The sequence below is a fragment of the Oncorhynchus nerka genome, linkage group LG5 (genome assembly GCF_034236695.1).
Source record: "Oncorhynchus nerka isolate Pitt River linkage group LG5, Oner_Uvic_2.0, whole genome shotgun sequence".
NCBI lineage: Eukaryota > Metazoa > Chordata > Actinopteri > Salmoniformes > Salmonidae > Oncorhynchus > Oncorhynchus nerka.
Genome location: NC_088400.1, coordinates 56,784,246 through 56,801,616, shown reverse-complemented (window position 1 = coordinate 56,801,616; position 17,371 = coordinate 56,784,246). Strand labels below are relative to the sequence as shown.

Here is a 17,371-nt window from a genome sequence, read left to right as displayed (position 1 = left end):
CAGATATGAACTAAATGTAACAGTATAACTTTAGACCGTCCCCTCGCCCATACCTGGGCGCGAACCAGGGACCCTCTGCACACATCAACAACAGTCACCCACGAAGCATCGTTATCCATCGCTCCACAAAAGCCACGGCCCTTGCAGAGCAAGGGGAACTACTACTTCAAGGTCTCAGAGCAAGTGACGTCACCGATTGAAACGCTATTTAGCACGCACCACTGCTAACTAACCTAGCCGTTTCACATCCGTTACATAAACATTAGCCATGATCGTTAGACCGTTAGCCATAGTTGTATGAAAAAGAGTCTTGGACAAAAAGTATTGTATCATATGGTTAATTATGAGCAACAAAAATATCTGGGTGTATTAACTGTCGTTCTGAGTTACTCTGACATACATGTATTTTTCTTGTGAGAAACCCAGAATAAAACCTAGGATTCAAAATGGCCGTGAGAGAAAAGGGTATTCCCCGTGTCTTGAAAAATGAATGTCTCTGCATTCCAGGTGCTGGTTTCCTGCTTTACCGGAGCAGAGTGCAGTTTGGCACATCACAGAGTATTACTTACAGCTTTCCGCAAACCATCACCACGCTTAGTTATTACACCGCGAGCTGTCAGCCAAACAAATGGCTGTGACTGAACACTGAAAGGTCACGGTGGTGCAGTAAAATCACAGAGCAGAGTCAGGCCCACTACCGAGCCTCTCTCTGAAGGGACTGAAGCCCGGGCGTCGGGCACTTTCTTGAATTTATGGTTACGTGTCCCCCCCTTCTGAAAAATTTTAAATCTCGTAAAAGCAGCCCACATACTGTTTATGAATATTGGCACAAGTAGGGAGATCACTTGTGGTGGCGTGAAGAATCTTTACTATTTGGCTCGCTGTATGTTTGCAACGTAGACTATATGCAGAAAATGTTCAAGTTTAAACGGGGTTGTTGTGTCTAACAATGGAGACCAAACCATTTGAATAGGTGAAATCCCCTCTCAAAAGGCCCACCAAGGATCTTCTGAGAACACTCTCTGAGGAGTATAGTAGTCACTGGATGAGTCTCTAGCCTAGAAGCGTTTCATTACAACAAGGGCTATCACAGACACAAGAGCAGTGGCGTGTATTCAAGGATGCCAAGGGAAGCCGGGCATCCCCCAAAACATTTACCATGACATTTTTTTGAAAACCCACCATTAAATAATGTATCTTTTGTCTCTCCGTGTTTCATAATATTCCTTCAATTTGCAAGAGGCCGAATGTATCTCACCAGAGGAAGCATCCGAGCGAGCGAAACGGCGCCCCTCTGTCTCTGTACGTGTAGGCCATCTATCTGATGCTGTCTGGTCAAAAAAGAGAAGGACATTGTTGCCACCCGTAGCATTGAATTCAAGGGAAGCCAGCGAGCATTCGGCCTCCCTTGATAAAAAGAAGTTATAATAATAGCCAACCAGCGTTGAACTAAATTGAGAGAGGTCAAACGTGAATGGTCCTGGCAAAACCAAAACAAAAAGTGTCAAGGGAAGCCAGTTTGGATTTGGCTTCACTCCAATCACGTCACATCGAGAGCATACAGAATCAACTTGAATTGTTGCATCTTGTTGCGTTGTTGTCCGGTGGCTAGCTAGCTAGCTAAAATTGGCCCTTTCTAAATTAGCCATGGATGGAGATAGGGATTTGGACTTATGGTTTTACTTAATTCTCAATACTGGCCAATTAATGTAACATTGATTCTGATTCAACCATAAATTCAAACATTGTGCCCCTGGCCCGAGAGGATGGAACAAAAAAAATAGTCACAGATCACAGATCGTTCCGTCAACATGAAAGAGAGGAGGATGGTAATTGGCATTTCTCTACATGTAGGGTGAGTCAACGTGTTTTTTCTGCTTGACAACACACACACACACACACACACACACACACAGAAATCAGAACCATGGACAGCCACATCATATTTAGCTTATGTTGATTGGACTAAATAGGTTTTCGTATATTTTAGATGTCACTGTATTAGACTAAGCAGAGGTGATTTGATGAAGTGTAAATGGTGCGGGAATAGCGGTGGCGGCTCATGTTTTCTTTGCAACTTGCGGTAACTCTCTGTGGTTCTAAATCAATAGTTGTTTAGTCGTCCGAAAATGTCAAAAACATGAACTTACTTGAACATGCTGTAGGTCATGTAACTGTTTGTGGACTTCACCGAAAAGAGGTTGCTCTCCGGTTATGTGATGAAACACAGGTGTGGTTGAATTTATTCTGCCACTGTGTCTTCTTATTGTCTCAGCCTTAGGCCTATGTATCACGGTGTCAAGGCATATGAACTAACAGGATATAGAGCAAACAACACAATTATCACAACACATACAGTAGGTTGTAATATGGCTTTTTTCCCCTGGCTTGGCTTCCCCAGTGACTTTACCCACACTGGGAATCCACACTGAATCACCGCTATTCACTATCACACGATACATATCATGATTATTTCACTTCAATTGGTGTTTCACTTCAATTAGTGAAGTGAAACAATAGAGAAACGAAGCAAAGTAAAAGTCACAGTCCTCATGCCGAGAATGGCTGAGACTGAGTGGTCCTGAGGGGCAGCGATGCTCCTCTCTCTGTCTCTGTCTCTGTCTCTGTCTCTCTCTCTCTCTCTCTCTATAGGATCAGAGGAAATTGGTTGGTTGGCTTGTTGTGGTCAGACGAAGCAGAGAGGAGGCGAGACGAAGAGAGCAGCCCCGTGGATAAGAACCCATCCCCTGCCTGTAAGTATTGTATCCTGTGGGCGATCCCTTCAGGTCCTGGCAATGTCGTACAGATGTTGAGCTTACGGCTCCAACTCCACTTCAGAGGAGAAACCACCTACTAGAGGATTTAGCCTGTCACCGTGACTCAGCCCAAAGAATGACTGCTCCTCTCTCGTCTGCTAGAGATAGAGGCCTCTTCAGGCAAAGGAGGAGGAGGAGGAGGCACTCGCATGACTAACACAGATTCACTGTAGCAAACAGGGCTCGCTCCGCTATGTGTATTACCCAGAGCAACGAGGGTTGCGCCCTGAGCAACAGTGAAGTGGCATGTGGGCATTGATTAACCACTTGGTATCACCGCTGTCTTTTTATCCGGATGCCAAATGGTGTGTTAAACCGTGTTACACACCTCATGTTTTACAGCCACAGTTTGGACTCCTTCCGTCATCTCTGCTGTTGGCAGCTGAGGCTCTAAAAGGGTGAGTAACTGTTTATCCCCAAAACGCCACCCTGATCAGCAACGCCCTGATCTCCCTATTTAGCACAACATTAACCTCTTAACCAACCGGTAAGCTCCTGCTCAGAGGAAGCTGTCGCCATGACAGGGAAACGCCACAGCCAGAGAGATCTCTTCAAACACCCTTAAGCCATGGCTGTAACCACTCTCCAGTCCACCAGCCACAGCTGCCAAACAGCGGCATAACAGTGTGAAACACACACAGCTCACCTTAAAATCCATGCAGTACTAATGGCTACTGACACAGTGGAAGGCCCAGTGACCCCAGCGAGGCTCTGGTGCTCAGTGTGAAGGCATGAGGGCCCACAGGATGAAGACTGCTACTGCCCCCGACAGTCCTTGGCTGCGTCCCAAGTGAGACCCTACTCCCGATATAGTGCACTACCCTATAGGCCCTGGTCAAAAGTAGTAAATAGGGAATAGGGCGCCCCTTTAGGATGCAGTCCTTGACTTCTACAGGGAGGAGCGAGGCCTCATAGGGCCCACGGAGAGCCTCAACCAGATCCTGACCCTGCGCCTGATTGTAGGAGCTGGGAGCTGAGTGTGCTGCCGTGTGGGGAGAAGATGGTAAAGGGGATTGATTGCTAAGGGATAACACATGGGCTGGGTGTATACAACATGTAAGACAAGCCCTGTCCTGGGTTCTCTAGTCTGTCAGTAAGGAGTCTGTGGCTTGGCAGCGTTTCAGCTCTTTTCCAATGTCATCACTTGTCGCCCTGATCTAATACAGAACCCCTACAGGCAGGATTTGGGTTGCCTGCTTTGAAGCTATTCAGCGCTGACAAATAAGTTATCACATCTCAAGTTTCTTCCCTTGCCATGGCCAAATCATGAATGCACTTCTTTATGCGAAATCAAAACGACCCCTTACCCTCTGACACCATTCAAAGCCCACTGATTCCCTGGCACCAGTCACTGGTTTTAGGCTGCATTTGAAATGGTTGGTGTTGTTGATTCTGCTTACTTCTTTTCACTGCACGAGGACATTTCTATTACTGATATCGGTCTCTCTCTCTCACACACACACACACGCACACGCACACGCACACACACACACACACAGACACACACACACACACACACACTCCCTGTTGCTGTCAAAAGGAGTGAGGAGAGATCATCAGGGTTATAGCGTCCCTTCAGGAATGAATTAACTGGTGAATCAAAGCAGAGCCATAGGAACTAAGAGTCACACTACATTAAATACAGTACTGAGGAGCAGAGGATGAGAGGAGGAGAGAGGCCCATGTCCCCTGTGGCCCTCTGGTCCGGACCTTTGATTTCTCGTGTGTGTGTGTGTGTGTGTGTGTGTGTGTGTGTGTGTGTGTGTGTGTGTGTAATCTGTGATGCCATTGCATGAAACGGAGCTCTGTTTTCATCATGTATAATTGCATTTGTGTTAAAATAGATTTTTCTGCATATGATACAGTATCTTGGTATGAGGGGCACAACTGGTTGGGATTGATTAATAACAATTAGAATCTAGATTATGCAAAAACAAAGATATGTGAGAGAGAGGGAGAGAGAGAGAGAGAGAGAGAGAGAGAGAGCAAGAGAGAGCGAGAAAGAGAAAGAAATCAAGAAAGAGGGAGAGAAAGAGAGAGAAATAGAGTAAGAGAAAGATATATATATACTGTATATGGAGAGAGAGAGAGAGGCTCAGTGAGCACAGTCTTGCCATTGAGAAGGGTAGACACAGGAAAACCTGGCTCCCTGTAGAGGAAACCTGAGACAGAGCTGCATTTCCTGAGAAAATGTCAAAAATATAAAACAATTAGAGAGTGTCATTTAACCAAATTTGAAACCCTAATTCAAGGTTTCAAAGACCTCTGTGATGAGAGTAGGCTACCAGTCCTGTTGGGGGAGGACGCAGAGACTTGTGGGTTGGCAGCGCACTACATTGCTGCCTGCCATAAGATGAGGGACAGTGTTTGACAGACCAATCAACCTGCACATGTACTCTACTGTATGCTTATTGTTATTGTTCAGTTATTTTGACCCTTGGATATTGTTGTTACTGTTGTCCCGTTGACAATTTTGATTCTTATTATTTTCATATTGTAAATATCCAAGGTAAGCTTTGGCAATATGTACATTGTTACGTCATGCCAATAAAGCAAATTTAATTAAAATTGAGAGAGTGAGAGAGAGAGAGAGAGAGAGAGAGAGAGAGAGAGAGAGAGAGAGAGAGAATATAGAGGCAGTCTGATCTAAATAAATAAAATAAGTATGACCTGTAGATATCTACAGTGATTGAGCTAAAATTTGAATGTGTTGTTAAGATGGTCTTATAATGCAAGATACATCCCAGATAGCACATTTGATTCCTTGGAAGTTGTGGGTACGTACATTTTTGGTTTTCCATTGATTCTGGGAATGAAACCATAAGTTTCCTGACTGGTAAAAGTGAACGTTTTTTAAATGTTCTGAGAACAGAAGTGAAAATTTGGCCTGTTCTGGGAAAGTACATTTTTAGGTTGCAGGGAAGTTCTTGGAACATTTTACGGTGGTTCCCTGAAGGTTTTCCTGGGAGGTTTTATTCATGTTCTGAGAACGAATATTATTGGTTATTTGAAGATAATCATTTAACGTTCTTAGAACATGTTTCAATAAGACTTAAAAATACTGCTAACTTGAGCTAATAGTTTTGATCTCCGACAGAAATGAATCTGCTTAAGTATTAATCATGCAAACACATGTATTTTTTTTATTGTGGAATGATTTCAGGGAGATTCGAACCTATAATATTCAGCTAGCATGCCATGTGTTTTTTTTTACTCATACAGAGCTGGTCATTTTTGTCTATTCAAACAGACCTCATTTCAAAGGAAACAAGCACTTATAAGATCAAGTGTGGCCAATTAGTGGGCGTGGCCAACACTCCTGAACACATTTAACAAGATAGAGGATAGAGAGAGATTTGTTTACGCTGAGAACGGAAAGTAAATGTTTTAAATAACATTCTTAGAACGTTCTTTGAATGATACTAACGTTTTCTTGTGGGTTTTCATGGAACATTTTCTAAATGTTCTGAGACCACGACTTTAAATAAAACCATGACGAAACCTATAGAAATCGTTATGCTGAATTACTCAAATTGCCGCACAGGAATGTTCTCGGAACATTTTGAGAACATTACTTAAATAGAACCATAAGGAAACATGTAAGAAAAGTTATGCTGAAGTACTGAAATTCACACCTAAGAAACATGAATGTTATGCACTAGCTGGGCACCCTGCACCATTCCCAGAACATTGTGGGAAGGTTGTACGCAAAATAACCATAGGACAAACACACTCTCACCAAGCTCTAACAAACATATGGTTCTCAGAACGTTATGTGCTGGCTGGGATATTGGCCTCTTTTTTTTAATAACATTTTTTCAAATGAAAGAAAACTTATATTAGACAAGGCAGTGTAACGAGCAGATAAATAGTTGATGGAGGCTAAGTTAAACAATGGAATTAAACAAAGTTTGATTAATATTCAAATTCCCTCCAAAGATAGCAATTGGTTTGACCTGAGCCAGATGTGATGTGGTGTTGAGAGGAATAGTACAACAATGTTCACGCCTTTGTCTGAGCCAAAGCTGTAGAAACAGCCAAGCTGGATAACGGTATAATACCATTTACACAAAGGTGAAAATTCATGGTATTAAAACTGACAGATTCAAACTTTGCGGTCAGAGTTTTCCCTCTGAAACAGAGGAAAGCATAGTTTACACAACCTGACAAAATTGACTCACATCACATGATGTAATCCATAAGGACTGTGCCATAAGAAATATGTGAGGTGAGCCACTGTTTTTTAGTGGTTCTAGTGTTGTCCCCTTAGGACAGAGACAGTTAATGCTGCCTTTGTCGATAGAGCCATAGTACACACACACACACACACACACACACACACACACACACACACACACACACACACACACACACACACACACACACACACACACACAGCCTCCAGGGCAGACTGCTGTGGTCAGGGGCCTCTCTGAACAAACCAAAATATTAGTTTTATGGAGGGTATGGCAGCAATTACTACTCTTTGCTGTGTGGGAAGAAGGGAACCTCTGAGAGAGAGAGAGAGAGGGAGAGAGAGAGAGAGAGAGAGGGGAGGGGAGGGGAGAGAGAGGGGAGAGTAAGTAAGCATTTCACTGTTAGTCTACACCTGTTGTTTACGAAGCATGTGACAAATGACATTTCATTTCATATGAGAGAGGGATGGGGTTAGTCATGTGATGTGATTTAGTGTAGTTTGATTGTAAATTCCCATGCACAGCAATGTAGATGTTCTGCATTGAGTGTGACTGCTAATGACTCTCAGTAGTAAACACACACATTTTCTGCTAGTTGGATACCTTTCAGATTCAGGGGATTTAGGAACGGTATCTTTCAATCAAGTAGGCTAAAGTCACGAAGGCTCAAGTTAAAGCTAGAATCCTTCATTGAAACAATAACAAAGCGAACATCCAGACTCTGTTTTGGTAAAAAGCTGAGGGATGGGCCTGGAGACATGTAACCACGCTCAAATTCATATTCACAGCTATGGATGCAAGGACTGACCATCCATGATGTCAACATTATAGTTTGAACCATGTTCTGAGGTTTTACAGCGTTTGTTTACATTTACATTTTTTTACAAATATAGGGACTAAATATTGGACTAAAACAAGCTTATATTTGGGGTTATGATGGGGTACGACAGTTGAACAAAATTTATATTCTTCAAAAATCAATGGGTATATCATTAAAAAAAATATAAGTACATTTTTTAATGTAGCAATTAAGGATTCTCGCTATGCAACCATAGGGCTATGATGTCTCGTGCACAGCTCTGAGCGCATCTACTGACAAATAGATCAAGTTGCCGCGCAGCGTTTGTGACATTCCAATGTGAAGTCAGTTAAGTTGAAAGTGGAGATGTTTCAAGTAACTCCGAATGGGACGTTTTGTCTATATCTATATGATTCATGTTCCCACTTTTCATAGTTTTGTATTTATTCTGTATGGTCAACATTCCAAAGAAAACGCTATTTTAATAGGTTACGTTTTAAATACCCTTTTAGGCAATTCAAAGTAACAATTTCAAATTTGCACTGAAATGAATATTTCAAATGACTGACTAGCCTATTCACAATAAGAATAATATTCTAATAATGAATAAGAAATATGATTTCCAGAGTTCATCATCACATGCATGTCCAGTCCACCTACCTCAGTGGTGATGCCTGTGGTCGGTATGGTCTGACCCGGTGCGTCTCCCTCGGTTCTGTTTGCCCACTAGTTCTGTACAAGCAACGCGATCGAAGATTACCGTTAGGTCAAACTTTCTCGGTCAAAAAGCAAGAAGTAACAAACTCCTTCCGATGCAAGGATGAAATCCATAAGTTATATTCTAGTAGCCTAAACACGATCAAGACTAACTACATTCCTCTTCCCAACTTCTCAAAAAGTTCACCGTAAGACTTTATGTGTGTCGACTCAACTTTTTACAATCCATCACCGAGAATAAACGAAACAAGTTTTTGAAATCGATCCTCCCTTACTAAGAAAACATTGCACGATATCGAACTTTGTAGCCTGAAGAGGTCTAAAAGGTTTGAGGGTGGTTCGTTCTTCGTCAGAAATGTGGTATTGAGACGCCAGGCTGGTATGTTTTCAATCTGGTTCTCTCTCTCCCCCCTCTCTCTCTTCTCTCACTCCTCGCTAGCTCTTTGGTGAGTATTACCATTTGCTGTACCAGATGGGCCAGGCTAGCCAAACCAACTAAGGCTCAAGGTTTAGGGAAAAGTTGTGTAACGTTTCACCATTGTTTAATATTAAGAGTTTGACCTGCATCCAAGCTCCCCATAAGGTTTTAGTGTCTCAGCCAATTAAAATAGACATGTTTTAAATATACTTATATGTATATTTTTAAAACATATTAGACTAGGGTTTGTATGTGTAGGATATTGTATGTGTAGATAGGATTTAAAAATACGAAATAATTGCATAATAATAACATTACATTTAGATAAATGAACAAACTTGAGTCATTTTGTGTGCTGAAATGTATGCAATGTTTTTATCCTCAACAGTAAACAACCAACGTCCTTACCACCCGAATTCCAGCCCTTCTTATTACCTCGAAGTGCAGACACTGAAACGTGTGTAGCCCCATTTAACTTAACGATTCATTCAATTAATTACATAAATTATAACAAATATGATCATTAATGCCTATTTGGAATATTGGAGCCAAGAAACAAAAATCTGCCATAACAAGATAATTACCCTAACTATACTATAATTAACCTGTGATTGGATTATGTTTTTTGTTGAGCAGTTATTAATCAATCGAACTAAAGATATTGGACATTTGGAGAATATAGGCTTATGTAATTTCTAGAATTGATTCTAACTCAAATTGTATGATGTCCATCCCTTCTTAGACCATTGAAATGTTATTATTTACATGGCAGAACTGTATTTATTGTGTATAGGCCTGGTGGTCATTGACATATTTTCCAGTAACTGCCGTGATTGCTGCTGACAGCACAGAACGGGCCCTTTTCCTTTCTAACCATTCAGACGAGTTCCAGTCTCAAATTCAGTCAGTGTTCCAAAAACAAGCATACAGGTAGGCCTACGGTCTGTCACTTTATTTAACCAGGCAAGTCCGTTAAGAACACATTCTTATTTACAGTGACAACCTACCGGGGAACAGTGGGTTAACTGCCTTGTTCAGGTGCAGAACGACAGCTTTTTGTTGTTGTTGTTAGCTTGGGGATTCGATCCAGCAACCGTTCGGTTACTGGCGCGGCGCAACGCTCTAACCCCTAGGCTAGGCTACCACTAGGCTACCTTCATACCGCATTCTTTAAAAAATTATATTAATCAATTGATATATTTAACCAATAGTCCAGTAGCAAAGCTGAATATGGTCATTTCATATAAAACAATGACATCTAGTGGAGCGATGGATAACTTGCATGGACAAAGACATTTAGAGAGCTGTCAATAGGTCTGTCTACCTTAGGCAATTAGAGCCTCCGTAGTTTACAGTGCAGAACATTTGAAATCAAATGCAATGTATTCTAAGTAACCCCATCCATCATGGTAGAGATCGGTGCATTCTACAATCCACAGGGCCTACTTTAGAACTCATATAGAGGCCATAGCAGTGCACTGTGTGTCCATGACTGTTTTTAAAGGTTTGTTCACCAAGTACCAAGGGACTTTCGGGCCTTGTTCTTGTGCCAGAAGATCGTAAAGACAGGAATTTTAATGAGTATCTTGGCATCCTGTCATCAGAAGAAAATAAAACAAGAGAGAGGAGGGGTAGAGGCCTTGGGAGGGAAGAGGCAAAGAGGTGTCAGAGTCGGGGTGTGGTTGATGGTTGCACAGTGAAGTTATTGTGAGATCATACTTGTGAGATTTTTCCGTATGATCTCACACATTCCTAAAACAGCACCACCGCCTCCTGTATACAGATAGAGCCAATGAAGTCAATGTTGCGTGCAGCTGTGGGTTTTCAAAGTCCGTTCATTTGTGTTTTTTTAGCATGTATTGGAAAACAATATGAAAAGCAAAAATGGTTTCTAGCACCGCATGATACAATTGAATTACTCATGTTTCTTCCATATTACACCACGTAGCGGCAGAAAGTCTCCTGTTGTTGATACGTTGACCCTTACTGAGATATTCATTAACCATATTTCTGTTCTTGAGTGCGTTACTACTGCTTCAGTATCTGGTCCTCTGTGGCTCAGTTGGAAGAGCATGGCGCTTGCAATGCCAGTAGTGGGTGCAATTCAAATGTATATGCCCATTAGAGTTAGTCGCTTTGGATAAAAGTGTCTGCTAAATGGAATATATTAGTATACAGTGCATTCGGAAAATATTCAGACCCCTTGACTTTTCCCACATTTTGTTATGTTACAACCTTATTTTAAAATGGATAAAATAAAAACAAATCCTCAGCAATCTACATACAATACCCCATAACGACAAAGCAAAAATAGGTTTTTCAGATCTTTCAGACCATGAGAAATAAGATTCTCTGGTCTGATGAAACTAAGATTCAACACTTTGGCCTGAATGCCAAGTGTCCAGTCTGGAGGAAACCTGGCATAATCTCTGCGGTGAAGTATGGTGGTGGCATCATCATGCTGTGGGGGTGTTTTCCAGTGGCAGAGACTGGGAGACTAGTCAGGATCGAGGCAAAGATGAAAAGTACAGAGAGATCCTTGATGAAAACCAGCTCCAGAGCACTCTGGACCTCAGACTGGGGCGAAGGATCACCTTCCAACAGGACAACAACCCTAAGCACACAGCCAAGACAATCCAGGAGTGGTTTCAGGACAAGTCTCTGAATGTCCTTGAGTGGCCCAGCCAGAGCCCAGATTTGAACCCGATCGAACATCACTGGAGAGACCTGAAAATAGCTGTGCAGCAACACTCCAAATCCAACCTGACAGAGCTTGAGAGGATCTGCAGAGAAGAATGGGAGAAACTCCCCAAATGCAGGTGTGCCAAGCTTGTAGTGTCATACCCAAGAAGACTCCAGGCTGTAATTGCTGCCAAAGGTGCTTCTAAAAAGTACTGAGTAAAGGTTTCTGTTTTTTATTTTCAATATATTAGCAAAAAATCTTTAAAATCCTGTTTTTGCTTTTGTCATTATGGGGTATTGTGTGTAGATTGATGAGAGGAAACAACTATTGAATCCATTTTAGAGTAAGGCTATAACCTAACAAAATGTGGAACAAGTCAAGGGGCCTGAATACTTCCCGAAGGCACTGTCCATTATGGTAGCCTAGAGTGATCATTTTTGTAAGCCATGGTGAGAGGGTGAAAGGGTTAGATGAACTATCTTAGTAATGCAGCAGGAATCCAGACAGACTATTATAAGTTCTATGAACTGAATAGTCCCTGAAATCCTTTAGTAAGTCTCCATCTAGTGGTATTACAATCACTCACAGTGCACAGAGAAAGGACACTAATGGCAATAGGTGTACAGTGAAGTTAATATACGGTTGCTGCAATTTGAATGACATCATTGGCCATTTTAAAGTGGGTATTCAGAAGATAACTTCAGTTCTTTAAACACGTTTACTAAATGTTCCAATTCACATAGAAAAATGGCAATTAAATGAAATAAGGGTGGATCTGTGATCAAAGATGTAAATCTGTAATGAATCTTGGCTAATTTACCTGATGGATGGGTAGAGTTTAGTCTTCAGTAACCTTAGATCCTGATCACATGCTGGATGACCTCTGACCTTTAATATCCGCAGAGATTTCTTTGTGCCCCTGACAGACACACACATACACGCACGCCCTGGCCGAGTGTGTTTTGTATCAGATATGCTGCCTGGCCAGGCTGCATGGATAACACCCTGTCTTACTTGACCCCAGGTGACCTGCACATTTTCCATGGTAATTGGTAATTGACTCAGCCATGTTTGTTATGAGTGAGCCACACTGTTGACCTTAACGCTGGCACAGGATTGAGATTGATCCACCATGCAGCAGACCCACAGCACAGTACCATTTGATTGTGTGGTGTCATTTCACCAGGGTGGGATGATGTTACGTCACTGTGAAAACCAGATACAGAATAGTGAAATCTGCTGAATGGGTACATTCTCTTCAAGGTGGTTCAAAGACACAAGGAATGAATGCATCCTTCACTGTCCAGTATATTTTTTCTCTGTTCTGTCCTCTTTTGTAAAGTAGAATGCAATTAGCACACGTTCATGATGTATTTTGTATTAGATCATGACGCTCAGACTACTACACTATACACATTATGCACAGAAATCTCAACCTCAGATTCAGATTTATTCTTACAAAACCTCCGGATCAGGGCGTTCAGCAACAAAGACACAAATGACGCATTGGTGTCCTCAGGGGTGTGAAAGGAGTATGCCCTCCGCTGCCATCATCTATTCAACTTCCTGCCAGCAATACAGTTCCCACAGATCACAGAGAGCACTCTCTGTTTTCCCCCTTGAGTGTGCCGGCTGGCGCCACGCCAGGACGGGCAGAGCTGCCACTCTGAGGGACGAGGACAAGGGACGGCAGGCCCAGCCCAGTGAGACCAGAGACAATGGGTGCTGACACACCGACTGACTGACTCAGCCTGGCTGGCCTGGGCTCTGTCACACACACACTCTGTCTCCTCTCCTTTTGTCTTCTCTTTCAGCCTGCTAGACCAGGTGGAGGCTGCAGTCTGCAGGGACAAGATGGGGACTACTGTATGAACGGTTTTAATCTATGACGTTGTACTCGTGAGATGGCACTTTGTCATTCGTACTGTATCTTCGACCAGCACCAAGTAGGACAACGTTTTAGTTCTTGTGTATGTACTGTGTCGGTAACCACCAGGCATTTTCAGTGGCATTTCTGTTTGTTTAAACATACTTGAACACCATAGTTTGATGTGTGGACTGTCTTAGAGTATTGTGGCTGTCATATGGGGTGGCAGGGTAGCCTAGTGGTTAGAGTGTTGGACTAGTAACAAAAAGATTCAAATCAAGTTCAAATCCCTGCGCTGACAAGGTACGGATATGTTGTTCTGCCTCTGAACAGGCAGTTAACCCACTGTTCCTAGGCCGTCATTGAAAATAAGAATTTGTTCTTAACTGACTTGCCTAGTAAAATACAGTGGGGCAAAAAAGTATAGTCAACCACCAATTGTGCAAGTTCTCCCACTTAAAAAGATGAGAGAGGCCTGTAATTTTCATCATAGGTACACTTCAACTATGACAGACAAAATTCATAAAAAAATCCAGAAAATCACATTGTAGGATTTTTTAATGAATTTATTTGCAAATTATGGTGGAAAATCTTTTTAAGTGGGAGAACTTGCACAATTGGTGGCTGACTAAATACCTTTTTGCCCCACTGTATATATATATCCATGATAACATTCTCAGCCAGTAGTTTTATAATGATCAATCAATCAAATTTATTTATAAAGCACTTTTCTTCTTCTTTGTTTTTACATCAGCAGATATCACAAAGAGCTATACAGAAACCCAGCCTACAACCCCAAACAGCAAGCAATGCAGATGTAGAAGTATAGTGGCTCGGAAAAACTCCCGAGAAAGGCAGGAACCTAAGAAGACCCCTAGAAAGGAACCATGATCACATGCATAGATTGATGGTGGCATCATGTTCACCTGTTGCCAACCTCTTGATGGACTCAGCCACTCTTATGTGCTCTTTTGTTCCTGGTACTACAGAGAGTCTGTTTCTCTTTGACACCCTAAAGGCTGTTTATTCATTCACATGCATTGGCAACACGCTGGACCACTTGTCTCATCCCGTTGCATACACGTGTTTCAGTGTGAGAACCAGCGACCACCAGACAATCCATATCACTGTTGTTATCCTGACTGAGAGTCTGAGACACCACACTGGACCAGGGAAAAGGGAAGGTCACACTTAAGTGATCCAGATGAGTCCTTTTGTTTTGGTCCAGTCACATCTCAGTGGACTAAGACGTTCCAGTCCTTGTCCTGCCCCCATAAACACTCAGTAAAAGGCCTGCCTGCCCAGAGCTTCCAGTGAACTCCCTCCTCTCTATTCTGTCCCAGGCTTAGGCCTGTGTGCTGCTAATTCAATAAGTGTTTATTTGTCACATTCAGGAAAGCAATAAACGCCTCATTGTTTCATTTTGTCTTCATTTATTCAATTGCCATTCCCTCTGCATTCATTCAGAAAAGCCCTCTCTCTCTCCCTCTCTCTATTTCTTTGATATCAACAAGCAGCTCTTCTGTTGAGCAGACACAGGACACAGAACTTGAACCGGGGGCCATTTGACAGAGCCTTGTTTTAGGGATGGGAAACTCGCTGGCGTTATTAGCGCCATTGTTATTAGCGCCAAGCTAGCTGCATCGCGGGCTGTGGCGGTGGAAAGGGCCAGGCCCTGAATGGTGCAAGGCGAGTCCACGGCGAGGGAACGACCCGGGGGAGAGAAAGGGGATTAACGCCTGTTGAGGAAGACAGGTCGCTGGTCATTGTGCGGGGCTGACGTGGGGATACGGCTTCCACGCAGCAGTGGAAGGTCTTCCGGCTGCTCATTGTTGAGAGGAGAGTTGCACGTCCTCAGAGGCTCACAGCATCAGGAATCCTTTCGGCGGCAGAGCTGACCCTGTGACATCACTCTACAGACACACTACTGTGAGTATGAGTCTCCCCAAATCTAGTCAGACTCCACTGTGAGCCCTTAGAGCTTGGCTGCAGATTCCACTAGGCTACCTCATTTTCTTACTTCAGGGTATTGGGTAGGGCACTTCTTGGTGGTGCTCTGAGTGTAATGTAATAGTGTAGTGTTTTGTAGAACTGCATAATTAAAGCTGGGATCTGTGAAAGGTGAAACGTTGCCACTGGTCACCCCAGGCACATTTGTTATCGTTTTTGAATAGGAGTAGTACACACTCTGCTGTTCTGTGGCATGTGCAGTGATGTCCGAGGGAGTAAGACCGTGATTGTTGTTTGAAGTCGTTTCATTGTTGTAATATCACAAACAACTGTGGCAGTTTCACCGCAACGTATCCAAACTTGTAATGTTTTTTTTTTTTATCTTCACCCCCAGTAGTGTGTGATTGCGGCCCGCAATTCGGGGCGTTCTTGCATCCCATTGGTTCCTGCATGAACGCCCCCCGAGCACGACATCATCACGCTTGTGTGGCATTTTGATTTTCTGGATTTCCCGATTGTCGATGCAATTAAAATGTGGGTCATAAAGGAAAATCAAAGTATTATCAGAGTTTTTGGGTGGCGAAGGACACTGCCTACCCGTGTCCTAGCTAGCTACCGGTGTCACCCCTGTCTCCCTCCTGCTGTTTACCGGAGTCCTAGCTATCAAACACAGTTCTCTGAACGACGCCGAGGCCAGGTGTTCGGCAGGTGGAAGCAAAGGACACTGTGCTTTGCCTCCGTCTGTCCTTTGCCTCCGTCTGCCAAACATCTGCCCTCGCAGAACTGCGGGAAAGCACGGCCTGCCAGTGCCTCTTCTTCTTCTGTGGGGTTTATCGGCGATTGGCATCCAACGTTATGGTGCATTACCGCCACCCATTGGAGTGTCCCCGCCTGTGTACCGGAGTCCAGCTTAAAAATGCTAGTTTAAAGAGGGGTTCCTGCAGATACAGGAATGCCCACATGCAGGAATGCAACAAATTGCACCTGTCTCTTCACACTAGGCATCACTGGTATTGCATTATTTTGAGCTGCAGGGGGAGACATAACTCAATAAGTTTAGTGTAGTACAAGTATTTTACACTGAGCGATTTAAAGTAAATCATCAAACTAACAAAATAATGCTCATCACACTGGTGCGTATATAAAGTAAACTGTTTCATGTAGGCATAACAATACTACAAACTATACATTGAAAAAGTCTTTAATTGAAGCTTTTCAGACAGTGCCTCTCTCTGTCAACCCTTAGGGATAGTCTAATAGTTATGCGTTGTTGACTCTATTAAGGAGAAGTTATGGAGATCTGAGTTGGCTTTAGCGATGGTCTGAGTTCTGAGGCCTATCCAACAGCTAGCCATCATAGCACGACCACCAATGATGCTATCACAAGGTAAACCCAAAACTTTAACTGCAAGGACTTGAAATGTATTTCTTTATTTTACTAGGCAAGTCAGTTAAGAATAAATTCTTATTTTCAATGACGGTCTAGGAACAGTGGGTTAACTGCATGTTCAGGGGTAGAAGGACAGATTTGTGCCTTGTCAGTTTGGGGATTTGAACTTGCCACCTTCCGGTTACTAGTCTAACGCTCTAACCACTAGGCTACCCTGCCGCCCCAAATGCTAGAATAAAATTTAGTTGATTACTGGATTGAAGTATAGAGAGGCTTACTATACATCAAAACAATTTAGTATGTGGCTATAATTGGCCATAAACACCAAACATTAGGAACACCTTTTGCCCTCAGAACAGCCTCAATTCGTCGGGGCATGGACTCTACAAGGTGCCGTAAGTGTTCCACAGGGATGCTGGCCCATGTTGACTTCAATGCTTCCCACAGTTGTGTCAAGTTGGCTGGATGTCCTTTGGGTGGTGGATAGTTCTTGACACACAGGAAATTGTTGAGCGTGACAAACTCAGCAGCACCT

At 42.9% G+C, this 17,371-nt stretch overlaps 1 protein-coding gene across 1 annotated transcript in view; it reads right to left on the bottom strand.

Moving 5' to 3' along the window:
* The window catches only part of LOC115129690 (zinc finger protein GLI2-like), an 82,291-nt gene extending 73,353 nt beyond the window's left edge, over window positions 1-8,938 (bottom strand). The window contains 1 exon segment of the mRNA XM_029660315.2: window positions 8,472-8,938. The gene's annotated coding sequence lies outside the window, so the exon portion shown is untranslated.
* Between the last annotated feature and the right edge of the window lie 8,433 nt (window positions 8,939-17,371).